Source organism: Phodopus roborovskii, unplaced genomic scaffold (genome assembly GCF_943737965.1).
Source record: "Phodopus roborovskii unplaced genomic scaffold, PHOROB, whole genome shotgun sequence".
In the NCBI taxonomy this organism is placed as follows: Eukaryota; Metazoa; Chordata; class Mammalia; order Rodentia; family Cricetidae; genus Phodopus; species Phodopus roborovskii.
Genome location: NW_026126571.1, coordinates 18652453 through 18669801, shown reverse-complemented (window position 1 = coordinate 18669801; position 17349 = coordinate 18652453). Strand labels below are relative to the sequence as shown.

The 17349-nt window shown below is 38.0% G+C and overlaps 1 protein-coding gene across 2 annotated transcripts in view; it reads right to left on the bottom strand.

The window, feature by feature from the left end:
* Pde1c (phosphodiesterase 1C) overlaps positions 1–17349 on the bottom strand; it is a 370394-nt gene that overhangs the window by 268509 nt on the left and 84536 nt on the right. The window lies entirely within an intron of this gene.

Genomic DNA, 17349 nt, shown 5'->3' with positions numbered 1-17349 from the left:
ACTATCAAGTTATTCTCTCACAATATCAAGATTTGAGAAAGATTATTTTGCATATTTACTGATTGACAGTCTAGTCTGCAAACATGTCAGACATGAGAGCTAATGTGTGAAAAGTGAAATGATGTTGCAAATGTAGGGCTGGCTTATCCAAAAGACCACCATCAACATCAACATGCCAATATGTGACAATACATTATAATAAAAAGATTCTTACATTATAAGTAACTGGAATATTTTGTTGGACCTCATAGTTAGAATTAATAATATACCTTGAGGCCACTTAAGATTGGTTTACTGCATACTCAGGCTGTTGCTAAACTACCTTTAAGAGAAAAGTATAACAACCAACCTTTCTTGCCTTGGATTTCCCTTGTAATCAATATTTCCAATTTAAAGTATAACTGTGGTCTTAGATACTTTTTCACACCCCTGTCTCAGAAAATAATGTATATGTGTATACATGTCATGGTAATTATTTGCTGAAAATGAAACTAAAATTAAAGCAATCTTATAAAATTAATATCTATCATAAATATTGGCTGTAACATACAGATATTGTTTGATAAACAGTGGTATTTATAATATAATACTGTTTGTTATCTGGGTCATTTGGGGTCAGTTAAAGACAGTGACTAAATCTCTTATAAAATCCTGTTAAAGATTTCTGTAAACTATTCCTATTCCTTCTCTGATGTGATACATTTTTGTGCTGTTCAATTTAAGAGAAAGCAAATCCCTTTTCTAGAGACACACATAGGCACACTCATGCACACACAGACTCGGAGATGGGAGCAGATAGATCCACACAACAGAATTCAGATTCAGGAAGGCATAAATGCGTAGATTCAGACATAAAATGGACAGGGAACAACAGAGCACATACAAAAACAAAGAAAGAGGGGAGGGGGGGAGAGAGAAAGTCAAACCTGGGTTCACTCTTGGTTAAATTATATAAAGGAAAATGCTCAATAATTTATTTTCAATAATGCAATGATGACACATTATTGGTGACTCTGAGTTTATTATTAATGCATTCCAACCTACTCATTAACATAACACATCCCTGGTAGGATGTGACAAAATGTTCCTCTGTGTCTTCTAGCTCTTCCATAACAACAAGGACAAGACTGAGACAAACTAACTATGCCCATGCATGTGACAGGAAGGTAGAGAATAGACATGTATGCACATAAGAGACTTAACTTCTTGAAGACCCAGGCACCTGCAGCCCATCACACAAGAACTACTGCCTTGCTTTGCCTGAAGCACACATGAAAGTCAAAAGAATATCATCCGTCTGAGGGAAAGTACCTTGTAAGGCTCCCTGAACCTTCACCAAGGACACCCATGACAGCAAATAGCTCTATTAATTACCATCGTCATCCATGATGATCGCCTTGGAATGTCGATCCAAACTACTTTTACATCAGTCAAGAGCACATTAGGAACAGGAAACAGACACACAAAACCCTGAATACAGGATAGTTTTGAAGCCTTAACCATAACAGTTTAATAGGATCTGGTTTTATTAATGAAGCCTGGTTCTATGTTAATTATATGTTAATGAAGTTCTGGTTCCAGGAGAAAGAACAAGAATGGCAGCTGCTACATAAAGGTCTCACAATCAACTTCCTGGGCATTTCTCTCCATTCCTTCATTTTCTCATTCAATAAACATGCATTAAATTTCATCAGTGTGCCAGGTCCCATTCCAGATCCTAACATACAGAGATGAATGAGGAGGTAGGGATGTAAGGGGAAGTATTGGAAATGTCCAGTGGATCCTATTTATAGCTCCTATCAGTCATCTTTTAAACTTACTGGTATATCTTTGCAGCTCTGACCATTAACAATAACCAGCAATGCAACACGGCTAGGGAGTAAACAAGGTGTGACAGGAGCCCAAAGAAGGCTCATCTACTCAGCCTCTGGGACCTGGGGAAAGCAGCAAGGAGACAGACATAGGACATGAGTCTAAGGCTAGAGCAGCGCTGCAGCCAATAGAAAAGAACACTTGCAACAGCTCAACCATACAACAGTGCTGAAACATGTCAGAGTTCTGTGATGAATGCTCCAAAATACTCACATACACACATGCACATATGCATGCACAAACACACGCACACACGCGCATGCACGCACACATACACACACACACACACACACACACACACACACACACACACACACACAAACCCTCATGTCCTCCCTTGCATTCAAGAGAACATGAAAACGCAGAAAACACAAAGCAGCTACATCTGGTTTAGGCTTCAGTCAGTCTTGGGAAAAGTGAGCTGCATTTCCCCTGGTCTTCATTTCCATCCCTTCCACACACTGTCAAGGAAAAACGTTAGTCTTTGAAATGAGTAGTTTTGTGCATATCCTGTGTAGCTCACCCAATCCAAATCATCACCATTTTCATTATCTTGAACCTATTTTATAACCCTGAAATTTAAAAAAAAAAAAAAAAAAAAAAAAAAAAAAAACAGATGGGTAACATGATTTTTTGCCTACAGAAAAAGAACATTATCAAATGAAATACAACTAATTACTTCCTTGCAGACACTGACAAGTCTTGACAGTTTTATGTCTGTTAAGCAAATTCATTTCTGCTTTCCTGGTGGTCTTAATTATCTGTCAGCCTTAGGATTCTCTCTGAGCTGGATACTTACCGCAACACTGTGGTAGAATGCCTGCCATAAAGAACTTAAGGTATAAAAGATTGATTTGGGCTCTTGATTTTGTAGGTTTTATCATCATAGCAGGGAAGGCAGGGAAGGGCAAGAACTTATACTGTGCCAGACAAGAAGAGAAAGTGAGGTACAGAAAGAGACAAGGGCAAGGTCCCCGGGACATATCCCTAGTGACTTCTTCCAAGAAGGGCCCACCTTCTTTCATACATTCAATAATTTCACCATACTATCTATTAGGGGATCCATTACCTCAAATCCTTATGATTTAATTGTTTCTGGAAATATCCCACAGGTACATCCAGAGGTGCATTTCACTCATGTCCTCACTCATGTCCTAGGCATCTATTAACCTGATCAAACTGACAATCAAGATGAAGCTTAGCATCTTTCAAATAATTTTTTAACATTTTCCTGGTTTCTTTAACAGTTAAATAAACCCACTGATGAATGTTTACTTTACGTGTGTGTGTGTGTGTGTGTGTGTGTGTGTGTGTGTGTGTGTGTATGTGTACTTTAAGAAAGTTAGACTCTAGCAACTCGAAAGAAGCCATGCTACCCATAGCTAACTTTTGCTGCCCTGACTTGAGGAATTCTATAATTAGGCTAACAACAGTTATTAGAAACTTGAATTGCCTGAATATTTTCATATACTAGATATTTATGCCACTGAACAATATCCCCAAAAGTAATAACTCTATACACTAATAAGGAATGGATTTCAAGATACATTTAAGTGGGGGGGGGGCAGTGTGCATTAAAACTTATATTTTATTCCTTCTCCAGCAAGAAACAAAATGAAATATTTTTTTACAAAAAGCCAAAAATGAACCAAAAACTATGAAAATGACTCTAGTGGGCAATAGGAAGATTAGTCTAGATATTTGAGAATGACTTTACATTTGTAAACAGTTTACACTATTAAACAGTGCAAATGTTTTAACATTAGAAACAAATGAAAATCTCAAGTATATAAACAGAAACGTGAATCTAACTATGAAAAATCGATGATAGCTATAATTAAACATAAGAGTGAATTATTATCTTTTGACAATTATAGAACTATGCATCCTTACAGAAATTTTTGAATCTTTATGGCATTGTGAATTGAGCCCAGGATTATTGTATACATACTATGCAAGAAGCCTACTACTAAGTTACTCCACCAGCTCTACAAGATCAATTCTAAGGATACATAGCACTCACATGCGCACATGCACGCACACACACGCACGCACACACACGCACGCACACACACACACACAATGGAAAAAAATCCTTAGGCTCAGTGGTAGTCATGAGACAATAATCCTAAATTATATCACATGTAGGCTTTAGAAAATTAGCAACTACAATGAGAATGTTAGAAATCAGAGCTTTTAGTTTGAAGGAAAGTCACATGAAAAAAATGGTGAAGGAAGAGAAGAAACGTGGCTCTCAGTATGAATACATGATCATATTTCAGTAGAAACTGAGAGCATGCTTGATGACTAATTTCATTAGTAAAGGATGAACTATTATTCAAAAATAAAATGTGGGAAGTATGAGCAAGATTAGTTTCAATTTTTTAAGTAAAAAAAAAAAATGTACTACAGGCTACAGAGTGGAGAAGAATCAGGGATGGCAAAGTACATCCAGGACACACAGGAAGAGGAGGACCAGGGATGGCAAAGTACATCCAGGACACACAGGAAGAGGAGGACTAGGGATCACAAAGTACATCCAGGACACACAGGAAGAGGAGGACCAGGGATCGCAAAGTACATCGCAGAAAACACTGCAAGAGGAGAACCTGCGATGGCCAGATGCAGTAGGACTCCGGAAAAGAATTCTACCTCATACAAAAAAAATAAGGCCTTTTGGGGTCAACTCATATATGCCTATGGGGTGGTTTCCACAGGGTCAGAGAAGTCCCAGGGTAGAAATAGGGCCTTGGGGCAGCATCCAAATCTTGAACTCTTCTAACATCTGACTTAGGTCCAGGTTCCTTTTAGAAAGGTGGTGGACAGGATCAGTGAATTGGGAAGTGATCCCAGGAAACAGCAAAAGGAGATGAGAATAAATCACGGAATGAGAACGAAGCAAAGACAGATGCATCAGAGAGTTGTCATCATTGTGGGAATCTTCAATAGCTTTAGAGTCTTTTAAAAGTGATATTTTGACATCTACCCTGTATTTATGTATTAGACATGTCTCTTCCAAACAACTCAATAACATCCCTTGGTTGCCCTATCTTAATCTACTACATCAGTTGTAGTCCTCCATTCTGGGGTGTACTTTTCAGATAAAAGCCAAGAAATCCAGAACTGACATTCTCCAACCAGCTCCCATACCAGCCTCATACAGTCAAGGTCACTATTGTCTAGCCCTACTGAAAGGCTACAAACTAAACAACCAGGAGCATCTCTGATATCCCAGAACCCATTTCAGACAAGTCAGTCTAAGTCTATTTTTCCTGACTGTCTGTTCCTTCCCAGGAAAGCCACAAGGAGGTTTTTATCCACAGATCTGCATTTTCGTCTGCAACGTGGCCAACCCCGACATTCCCTGTGTGGCCCCAGACAATGAGATCCCCTGTCTTCACATGATATCCGTGCACCTAGATGTCTTTTCAATGTCAGTCCTCATCTGGCCTCTTGAATAAAACGCTAATATTAAATGTATGGAAAAATAGGGCAACCAGGGCTAGATTCTAGAAAGATCTTCAGAGGAGCTGACATTAATTTTGTGAATTGTTCCTGTGAAAAAGGGGAGAAGCAGCATCTTCCTCCAGGTGGCCACTGCCTGTGGGCAGAGAGCTAATGCCCTGGTTTCCTTGTTTCTGCCCGTACACGTGGAGAATCCCTGGAGCAAAACTTGAAAGACAGGTGGGGGCAGAGGTTAAAAATGTGACCCAGCAGGAGCAAAGCCAGGCCTAGCACAAAGAGTGTCCATACTTGGAGCACATTGGGGCTCTGCACTGCTTCACGCCAGCGCAGTCTGGTGGCAGGCAACCGTTCGGACACCTCCGAGAAAGTAAGTGGACGCAAACTGCTCCTCAGCCGTGAACGTGGGCAGAGTAGTCTCCAGGGGTACTGCAAAGTCTTCTCGGCCGAAATGAAAACTAAAACGTCCCCCACTCTGGTTTATTTTTAAGCTGATTTTGAAAGCATGAAATGCTTCTGACTAAACAGGGATAAAAATACAGAAACAGAATTACATGGGTCTTTTCCAATAATATCAAAAGCCCCATGAGGGAAATCACAGGTAAACTAAACCTTCAGGATACCAAAAATAGTGTGGCTCAGGTGCAGGAGACAAGCAGATCCTACGGGCCCACTCCATCTCATCTCCTCCTCCTTCTCCAAGCCCAGCTGCGTGCTCCTCCGAGCTACTTATTCCCCCACTCTCTCTCCTCTATGTCTCTGCTTTAAATCCTTTCCCGTACTTCACAATGACGACTTTTCATGTATCCCTTAACCCTAGACTGACTGTAAATCCACTTCACCAATAAATTCTGTTATGAGTAGTCGTTTAGCCCAGCAAGAGAAAGAGCAGTCACATCCCAGTGTGGTACCATCCAGTACTCACTATATGCTGAGAAGTACTATGATGTCTGGTGGAAACTGCCTTAGTAACCACTGGATCATCACTTCCCCAAACCCTGTTGAACATTAGCACAGTAAGCCTCCAAGAGATTGAATAACCTGGATCATAGACTAAGGAAATAATAATAATAATAATAATAATAATAATAATAGTAATAGTAATAGTAATAATAATAGTAATTGTAATAATAGTAATACAATAATTTTAACCCAAACCCAAAATCCTCACTTTCCTCATCTCAGGTTCTGAATGACACATCGCACTATTTATACTTTCTCATGACAGCAAGTGCAGATACACGATGAAGCGTAAGAAGAATGGCTGATGTTTCAGAAAGTCTTTTACACAGGAAAGTAGATTCAATGGGGAGATCCTGTCTCAGTCCTTGAAGAAGCAGTTTGTAGCTTTAGGGGAGGGAGCCCAGTGACAGGGAGAAACCATGCAAGGTAAGTTTAATGGGCTGGGGAGAGACAAGGATGTAAGCAAATGAGAAGAACGCAAATCAGAAGTATGGGCAGATTCACTTTGTAAGCACTCTTAATGGGGGCAGCCAATGAACTGTCAGGAGGAGCCCAACGTGAGACAGTGATCCCATTTTATCCTGACAAGTGACTTACCAACTTGCTCCTGGGTTTTTAAAAGACGTATAAAATCTCTGTTGGCAAAGGCTGAGAATTTACAGTCTTGCAAAGCAGGGAGTAGGGAGGAAATTTAACTCTGCAGATAGAGAACAACAACAACAACAACAAAGCCTCAATGCTTCCCAAAGTATCTGCAGCGTGGCTTTCTATCCATCCTTCTCCTGGGATAAGGTTCTTCTGTAGGATTTTATTAACTAAAACTGAAGGAATGATACAGAATGAAGGGGGAAAAAACAGTATGAAAGGGTCGAGCCCCTGCCTCTACCAAACTCCTATAGGTCTGTCTAGAAGTCTATAACGCCTGGAATATCCTCCCAGCAAATCCTCTATTAAGCTTTATTTTTTAAAATCAATTTAAGTATACAAAGAGCTTCCTATGACATCTGCATGTTTTCTTCTTATCCCCCCCTCCCCTCTGACCTCCCTGTGCCCTATCTTGCTGGTACCCCCTCCCGAATCAGCTTCCCTCCACTGTGCAGTCATACATAATCCAGTACTACATTGCCCTCCTGCACAGCACTCTCCCTTAAGAAATCTTAATCCCTTGTTAAGTTCTCCTTTTTAGTTTCATGGCATCCCCCCAATACGCACACACACATGCACACACATTAAAATCAAGGCTCCCCACACAATAGAAACATACAGCATTTGAGTCGGATTGTTTTTCAATAACGGCTTCTACTTCCATCCATTTCTTTACAAATATGAGGATTTTATTTTTCTTTGCATTTGCATTAAATCCCAGTGTGTATGGGTACCGCACTTTATCCATTTATCTACTGACAAGCATCTAGAAGGAACCATATACAACTATAGGGTGGTTCTATTTCTCAGCTATTGTGAATCCAGCAGCAATCAGTGTGTATATGCAAATATCTCTGGAGGGGCAAGTAGTGGGACACCAGTGATATAAAAAAAGAAAGTGGAAAAATGGGTGAAAAGGGAAAGGTGAGTGATGGAAGTGATGTAAACACAGTGTGCACATATGTAATATTTTAAAATAAAAATAAATGTCTCTGTATCAGGATTTAGTCCTTTAGGTATATATTCAGGAGTGGTATATAGCAAGGTCATATGTATGGCTACATTTCATTTTTAAGAAACATCTATATTAATTTCCCTAATGACTATAAGAGTTGACTTCTCTCTCTCTCTCTCTCTCTCTCTCTCTCTCTCTCTCTCTCTCTGTGTGTGTGTGTGTGTGTGTGTGTGTGTGTGTGTGTGTGTGTGTCTGATTGAAATGATGTGGGATCTCAAAGAGATTTTACTACATCTCTCTGATGGCTAGGGATGTTGAACACTTTTTCAGGTATTAATTAGGTTGTATCTTTTCTTTTGAAAACTGTCTATCCAGCTCAATAGTCCATTTACTTACTAGAAGTTTTTTTTCTTCTATTATTTAATTTAGGCAGTTCTTATAGTCTAGGCATTAACCCACTGTCCAACATGCAGTGGGCAAAGACCCCCACACACACATTTTGTAGGCTGTTTCCCAAGCAACTGTCAATTGTTTTCTTTGATGTACAAAATAATTTTAATTTCACTATTCCATTTGTCAATCCTGGAATTACTTCGTGTGCTATCAGCGCTCTTTTCAGAAAGTCCCTGCCTAGTCCTACATGTTGAAGTTTTGCTTGTTTGTTTTATATTTTCTCTACTACTTTCAAACTTTAAGGCTCATATTAAGGCCTTTTGTCCATTTATAACAAATTTTTGGCAGAGGTCTATCCAGTTTTATCAACATTATGTTTTAAAGAAGTTGTCATTTACCAAAGTCTGTTTACAACACCATTTGTCAAAACTTAGGCAGCTAAAAAATGTCATGCACTTCAGACACAGAACTCAAGAAGACCCTGAGCTGGACCTGAGCTGAATACAGCCTCTATGAAGACAAGTTTTCATGGTACCAGAAGACACCATGCAAGCTTCCAAAAGAGGAAAGCAACGAATGTTCTACCCAACTATGATGCCTATAAACCACAACTAGCAGGGCAGGATCACTCTAAGGGTGCAGTGGTGGCATACCTACCTTGGTAGTAACCAACTGATACCCAATTAGACTTAAGAGCCATTGACAAGAGGAAAACTGTGGCTAGTACTGGAAACTTATCTAACTACTCAGTGCTAATGGAACTGTGGATCTTAGAGAAGAACCTACAACCACTAGTTTACCAAACCATCACAATCCCTAAATATACTTTAAATATTTGTCCTTATACCCACAGATACTGTAGTCTGAACTGCTTTTCAAGGAAAATTCTCTTTGCAACTGAACAGGGGCTATTGCAGTAAACAATACCTATCAAAATGCACAGTTGTGAAGCCCAGTCTCAATGGATATATCTACAAACAACTCCTTCACCTAAACCTCCATGGACTTTGAGGAAGATGGGGTATAAAGACTATAATAACCAAAGGATCAGGCTTAGGTATCAGCTGGAAGCTGTGTGCATAATTTCTTATCATCATGACAGCCTAAATACAAGTTAAACACAGAAAATAGATGTCCTGAGTGAAAGGTTGGGAAACCATGAAGTTGCAACCCTATGCAAAGAACTACTGGCAACTAGGAAATGCTGAGAGTAGGAGGGCTATTCTTCCCCAGGGAAAGCATAACTATTGGCTATCAAATACCAAATAGTCAACCGTGAAACACTACACACAAGTAACATTATCAGACTGAGCAAGTTATATTTAGAAATATATATGTATACACATATACATACATGTATATATGCAACATAAACCAATGAAAAGTGAGACCATGAATTGAAAGAGAGCAAAGAAGAGTATGTGGAAGGGTTTGGAGGGAGGTAAGAGAAAGGAAAATAGTGTAATTATATTACAATCTTAAAATGAAAAGAAAAAATTTAAATAAGCAGCTGTACATGTATTTATTTATGAGTCTCCTGAACAGAAGTCTATGTGTCTGTTTTGAGGATAGCACTCTACAGTTTCTGTCACCATGCTTCTGTGGCCACATGCAGAATGAAAGTAGATCCCCACTCTCACCAACTGTAAAAGTTCTGAAACGTTTAGAAGAAACAGTAAGGAAAACACTTCAGCATACAGTTATATGTGAGCACTATGCCAACACATGACAAGTGGGACATCACGAAGTTGTAAAACAGTCTATTTGCAAAGCAAGCTTTACATGAGGGAAGAGACAGCCCACTGAATGGGAAAAACTTTTATGAACTATATACATCTCTCAGGTGATTAATATCAATCCACAGGGGACTCGGAAAACTATAGAACAAGAACTCAAGCACTCCAATCAAAGAACAGTCTAAAGAAGCTGACAGTTCTCAAAAGCTGAAATAGAAACCACCGGCAAACATAGAGACATTCAACCTCACTGGCCATGAGAAGTGCAAATTAAAATTATAGCGAGGGACCATCTTGCCTAAGTAAAATATCTCACTGAGAAAACAAACAACTGATCCTGGTGAGGATGTGGACAAAAAGGCTATGCACCACTGAACAGACTTACAATCTAAGTAGGCGTGTCCTCACTAGCATTTGTTAGTTGAAAGTAAACTAGTCCAGCCACTGTGTGATGTGACTGGAGGTAGTGTGTAGGAGAGGACCAGCCTGCAGCATTCTCTCGTCACAGCATTGCTCATGGACAACGGTGAGTCTCCTTGCCTTTTCACTGAGCTGACTTTGGGCCCTGGCAAGCTTTGTTATTTTTCTCACCACTAATATTCTTGTTTGTTGAATTGGTATTTTCACTCTCTACTTTCACACTAATTTTTAATCAGAGAACATGGCTGTAAGCTACTGTCTAGGCATGTCAGTTTCACACTGAATATGCTTTCTAAAAAAGGCATTAATGGAAATGTATTTTGCCATATCTGCTCAAAATCTATTTTTGTACTATATTTATTAGAGGGAGTGTGGGGGTGTGTGCATGAAATTAGGAGACAACTTGTGGAACTGCATTCCTTCCTTCCATTAGGTGGGTTCTAGGGATTGAACTCAAGTCCTCGGACTTGGTAGCCAGCTTCTTTAACCACTGAATCTTCCCATCCCCAGAAATTGTTCAATTTTGAAAAATATTTTAATTTTCTTTCTTTTCTTTTGGGGAGGATGAGGGGTGGCTACTGTCATGTTTATATAAATGATCACTAGTATGCAGTATTATTACTCTGTCATTCTATGTTAACATAATATTTAAAAACCAATTAAGAATTGGTGAGATGGCTCACCAATTAAGAGCACTGGGTTCAATTCCCAGCACCCAATGGCAGCTCACAGTTATCTGTAACTCCAATTCTATGGGATCTGGTGCTCTCTTCTGACCTCTTCAGGCATCAGGTAGACATGTGGTAGACAGACATATATGCAGGCAAAACACCCCCACACACAAAACAAATTAAATAAATACACTAGTTAAGAGAACATGTTCTATTTCATCTTTATCTAATCTCAACTAGTCTCTTATTAAATCCATGCCATTTTTGAAATTATTTCATCTTTTATGCAAAGCTCAGGACTATCTCTCTCTATACGTACACACATTATAGAACCACCACGTTGCATTTGTGAACCATACCCCGCGATAATAGAAAAGTACTCACTTTGCTTTTGAATCCTGTTTTGTATTAAGATGAAATTATCAGGATGATCACCTCCTTTGTAGTTTTCTAAGATATTTCATCCCATCTTTTATAAGTGTTGCTTCCTTTAAATTTTATTTTATTTTTATGTGTTTGACTGACCTACATGTATGTGCATTGCGTGCATGCAGTTCCCTTGGAGGCCAGAAGAGGGTGTCAGATCCCTGGGACTAGAGTTATAGACAGTTGTGAACAGCCATGGAGGTGCTGGAAATTAAACCTAGGTGCTCTAGAAACACAGCCAATGCTCTTAACTGCTGAGCCATATGTTTAGCCCTTTGTTTTTTGAAATCATATATAACGGTGATGAGCTTTCCTATGAACTGAATAATTATGTTATCTCTAAATTCAAAGCTGTATATTCCATTTCTTTTCCCTCCATATCAGCATCAAAAACTTACCAATGTCCATGAATGTCTCATTCCATGAAATAATGGAGTCAGCTCCCTTCTCTCTGATCACTGTTACTGGGTGAACTAGATTTATATTACTGAGTTATTTGAACACTGAGACGTCTCGCTGCTAAGAACTGCATTTTTTTTTCATTATTCCTGCTTACCTGGTTTTGGTGCTCAGTGGCTCTTTAGCATCATAATGTACACTCTAGAGCAACACTGTACAGCAGAACAGATGAAAGCTATGTGTCACCTTAAATTTCCTAGAAGCTACATTTATTAAAGACAAATAAACAGAACTAATGTCAATAGTATACTTTCTTAAAGACAATAATCTAAAACGTTATCATGCTAACATATACCAATAAAGTACAAAAATATTGATATTCTGAATTTGACTTAAACCTACTTTCCTGAATATTTTGTTTAAAAAATCTCAAATAAAACTATAAAAATTTTATATTCTGAATAGCCACAATGTACAGAAAATTACACCTATAGAGTTTACTTGGATTTGCCAAAGCATATGCTTGAGATATTCTTTCCAAGAATAGCATTTGGCTGGTGAGATATACAAATAGCAACTTAGCCACAGACTTACTCAATTTTAATTAAGTTCTGATATTTATGTACTGTATACTGTAAGAAGTTATGATTTTCTTTACCTATGATTCACTTATTTGCATTGGTCTATGGTCTCCATCTCCCTTTCCTCAACATTTTTTGGCTCATCAATTTTTCCTCACATGGAGACACTGTCTTCCAGTTTGTTTTCCCAGAGTCATTTCTGTATTTCAATGTGGCGTTTAATCCCTATTCTGGGCACTTATTTTCTCTGTATTGTCACCTGTGCATCGTGTTTAAAGCCACCTGCTTCTCTTCTTTACATACTTCTGCTCCTAGCCACAGGGTTACGTCTTCTTGCTTCCATTGGAGAATACAAATAATTTCTACATACCATTTCTGCATGAGTCTATCATTCCCCTCATGATCTTTAGGATGGCATTTAATTCTCCTACTCTTTTATATTTTGTTTTTTTTTTAATTTATCCCAGTCAGCCTATACCCTTTCATACAACAGTGGTTGTTTTCCACAAGGCAAATTTGCTCTGGGTTCTAATTACTACTTGGGCCACCAGATAAAATCAGCAGAAAGAACAATGAGTAAGAGTGATATTAGTACTTAAATAGTTCATTATTGCAATAAGAAGTGAATCACCTAAGCCAAAACAGTGATCAGATAAAGCAGAGATGGAGTGTTTTAAAGTACAGCCCCCTGGCCATGCAGAGCTCCTACATTGACCCTCAAAGTCTATTTACAGATTAATCTGATGCAGTGGGTCATTAGACAGTGACACAATCAGTTCTAAGAGGAAAATTCTGGATCATTCTTCATCCATATAAAAAGAATGAGTCTGCTCAACAGAGTAGTGATGCAGAAAAGATTACAGAGCCATTGTTTCCAATAGAACTCTATTTGACAGACATCTGAAAATGTTAGTATAATACTTGAGTGCATTGGTTAGATGAATAGTTGAGAGTTACATGAAAGTTTTGTACAATTTATATTTTCACTAATTCAGACACTCACACCCCATCCCCAACATTTAAGGGAAAATTGTTAGTGCATAACTACCTTTAAACAAGTTGTTGTCTGCAAAGCATGCAAATATTCATGTAAATCTCCCTGCCATTCCTTAGGGAAGTTTTGGGGTTGATTTTTTTAACTTCATTATAAAAATTTGGTGGGAATGAATTCAGAGACATAGTACATACAAAATCACTGTGAATACTCAGAAAAATATGACACACTAACCCTAGACCTTAAACAGCATGTGTTCTGTGGTCAAAAATAAATGTGTTAGAAACCAATTGCTTAGAAATACAGTAAAATAGGAAACTTTTTCCCCTTTTGACACAATTATATGTTCACTTCTGGTAATAAAACATAGTAGGTCATCTGCTGGCTATAATCTACTTAAGGAAAAGAATTGTGGCTTGCTTATCTTTGTACCTCTTGTGGCCAAGGTTGACTCCCAAGGTTGAATTTTTATCTGTTTCTAAGCTGCCTATATCTCAGATTGTAGGTGCCACATGAAAATCACATATGGACATCTCATCAGCCTTGTCTTCCTCCCCAGCAGCTTCCATTACAATAGATGCTTTTCCAGTGTCTGACTCAAGAAATGCACCCTTGTTGTTAAGCTCCCTCTCCCAATTAAATGTTTTCCTTCATAAGAGTTGCTGTGGTCATGTTGTCTCTTTACAACAATAGAGAACCTAACTAAGACACTGTTCCTTCAAGAACCCCACAAGCTGCACATGCAAATGTAAGATTTCAATAGAGCCCTCAATCCTATGAGATATCCAGGGATCTTTTCACAGTTCAACCTATGCAGGATGGGGTGATCCTCTGCCAACTCAAGCTTGGCCAAGACCTAATATACACCATATGTCAGGAATCTAATATATACCAATGAATTAAAGCAATAAGTCATTGTTGTTGTTTTAACGCTGTGACTATACAGCTTGTGTACGGATATCCAATATTCCAGTACAATTTGTTGATAAGGCCTGACTTCCTCCATTGAATTGCTCTTGAAGGGCTGTTGAAAATGTCAGGTGTGTTCCCGTTAGTCCACTTCTGGGTTTGCCATTCTATTTGGCTGACTTATAGATTTATCATCCCACCAGCACCACTCAGTCCATCTTGATTATTAAGCCTTGAAATCAAATAGACCAGTCTTTAAGTCTTTTTCAAAATTCTTTGACTTTCCAGTTTTGCTTATTTTTCTATGTAAATCACAGAATATATAAAACTCTAATGTATATCCATGTAAAACCATAATAGCATTTTGGTGATAATTGTGTTAAACCTGGGTATCAATACAGGAACAGCTAATGTTTTTAATATGTTGTGTCTTTGAATCTACGAACTCAGCATGGTCATGTACCATGTAACAGTTTGGTTAGTAACAGCCTGATAAACAATGGCAGTCTCAGGATGTCAAACCATAATGGCATCATTGTGCACATATCTTCCAGGTATGTGTTCACCTCACAGTGTGTTTCTAGACTGTTTCCTCATAGTTAAGTGATGTTTGCACTTTGAGGTTCTAGGAACGATCTCATGAGTTAGAGTACTTATAAACATCATTGTCTCAATTTTCTGTCTTGTATACAGCAATACAATAGGATAGCATGTTTATCTTGTACAATACAACATTACTGAACTCACTTAGTAACTGTTGAACTTTGAATAGTTTCTTTGGAATTTTCTACATAGAAACAATAATGTCACTGTAAGTGGGAAATTTGTATTTCTAATAGACTTTTAAATTTGTTATTCATCCATTGAGGCATCAGCTAGAACTTTTAAAAGAATATTAAATAAGGATGGAATGATATTACATTCTTGCTTTGTTCCCAATAGTAGGGGAAAGCATCCATCTTTTTGTCCTTCAGTTAACTAGAAGGGTTCTCTTTGTACATATGCCTTATAAAATCAACAGACCACCCTAAATTCTGAGATTATTTTTGCTATGGGTAGTTACTAAGTGGTTCTCGGTGTTTTCTCTGCTTCAATCATATGATATTGTGTGATTTTCCTACTTCAGCCTGTTAGTATAGTGGGCTATAGTGACCGATTTTTAGACTAGTCAATGATCTTGATATCCATAGGGTAAACACCCAGCTGGTTCAAATCTATTATGCAAATGCACACATAGTATTAGGAACTATTTGCTAATACTCTTATTGGAAGTTTTGTAACTATAGTTATAATATTTTGGTCTATGATCTCTTCTGGTGCTATCTTTGTCTGCTTTTTGCATCAACACAATGCAAGCTTCATAAATTAGCCTTCAGGTCTCTAAAAGAACTAGTAGATGGTCAATGTTTATTTGCTTTGGTTTACAGTTTTCAGCACACCATGTGGACCTTAAATTTAAATTAGGGAGGTTTCTAATCACATAGCAGTATTAGTGCTATTAAATGTGCCTCAGTTAGTGTAAGTTGTGTATTTCTGTAAGAGTGAAGTATATTTCATTTAAGCTCTGGAATGTATCTACTACAAAGATGTTCTGAGTATTTTATTGTCCAACTGATACCTGCTGGTCATGATATCATGTTCCTTTTCTTATATTTGTGATGTGCTAGAAGTTTCTCCATCTTACAGATCTTTCAAAGAATCAACTGCTGTTTTTATTTTTTTCTTACAGTCAAGTGTGGTTTAACACTTGAGGATTCATTCTTAGAAATATAATTAGTCTGTTTCCTCACTGTGCCAGCATCATAAAGTATACTAGGGCAGCTAAATTATCACTCTTTACACCTTTTGGTTCTGCTTTACACCTTCTGGGGCTGCCATCATAGACATAGTCTATCCTTACACAGCACATCCATGTAATTTGGGTTTTAATATCACTAATTATTTCTCTTATCTTCATTATTTACTTTATGGTCCTTGGTTTGGGTTTGTTTAGCTCTTCTTCAAAGTTCTTACTGTTGGCTTTAGACTTTCTAAAATACATATATACATTTGGGTGCAACAAACTTTCCCCTCAACCCCATTTGAACAAAGTGTAAATTTTGAGTACCATACTTTGACAAACTGCATCTTTATCCTCACTCAACACAGCATGATTTTATTCCTCTTAAGACCTCATCTTAATGATTGAATTCTGGTGTTAACTTCCACTTATTTGAAGGTCTGCCTCTTGGGTTTGTCTTACTAGTTCCTTTATAGTTAGAGATCTTATTCTGCATAATTTCTGTTCTTTTAAATTTCTTAAGAGTGTTTTGTGACCTGGGGGTCAGCCTAACTTGGGAGGTATCCTTTGCATACTTTGGAAGGAAATGCATATTTGGCAGGTACTCAGTGAACTGGTCATTTACTGACAATTAAATACTGCTGGTGGTGCTGAGTTCTATAACCTTTCTTCTGTGTGGTTCTGTTCTATGTATGGTTGAAGGAGATATGTTGACACCTCTGACTATAATTGTGCAGCTAGCTATGTGTTTCTCATTTTAGCTCTCTCAGATTCTGCTTTACTTCTCAGTCACTGGTAAATAGACATATGAATGAGATTGGTGCCTTCTTGGTGAGCTGACCATTATCATGACATTATGATTGCGAGAACGCTATCCCCTCCTTGGCCTGATGATGTGCTAGAGATTTCCATTGATTAACACTAACATGGCACTCTTTTCCATTCTTTAAATTTCAACTTGCTTTAATGGTTACATTTATTTCTTAGAGGCAATGCATAATTAGTCATGTTTTCTAATCTACTATGAAAATTTGATTGTTATACTTAGATAATTTGACTTTAATGTAGTAATTTATACTGGGGACTTAACATTTGTTTTGTTTGTTTTTTCATCCCTCTACTCCTCCTGTGACTTACTTGAGT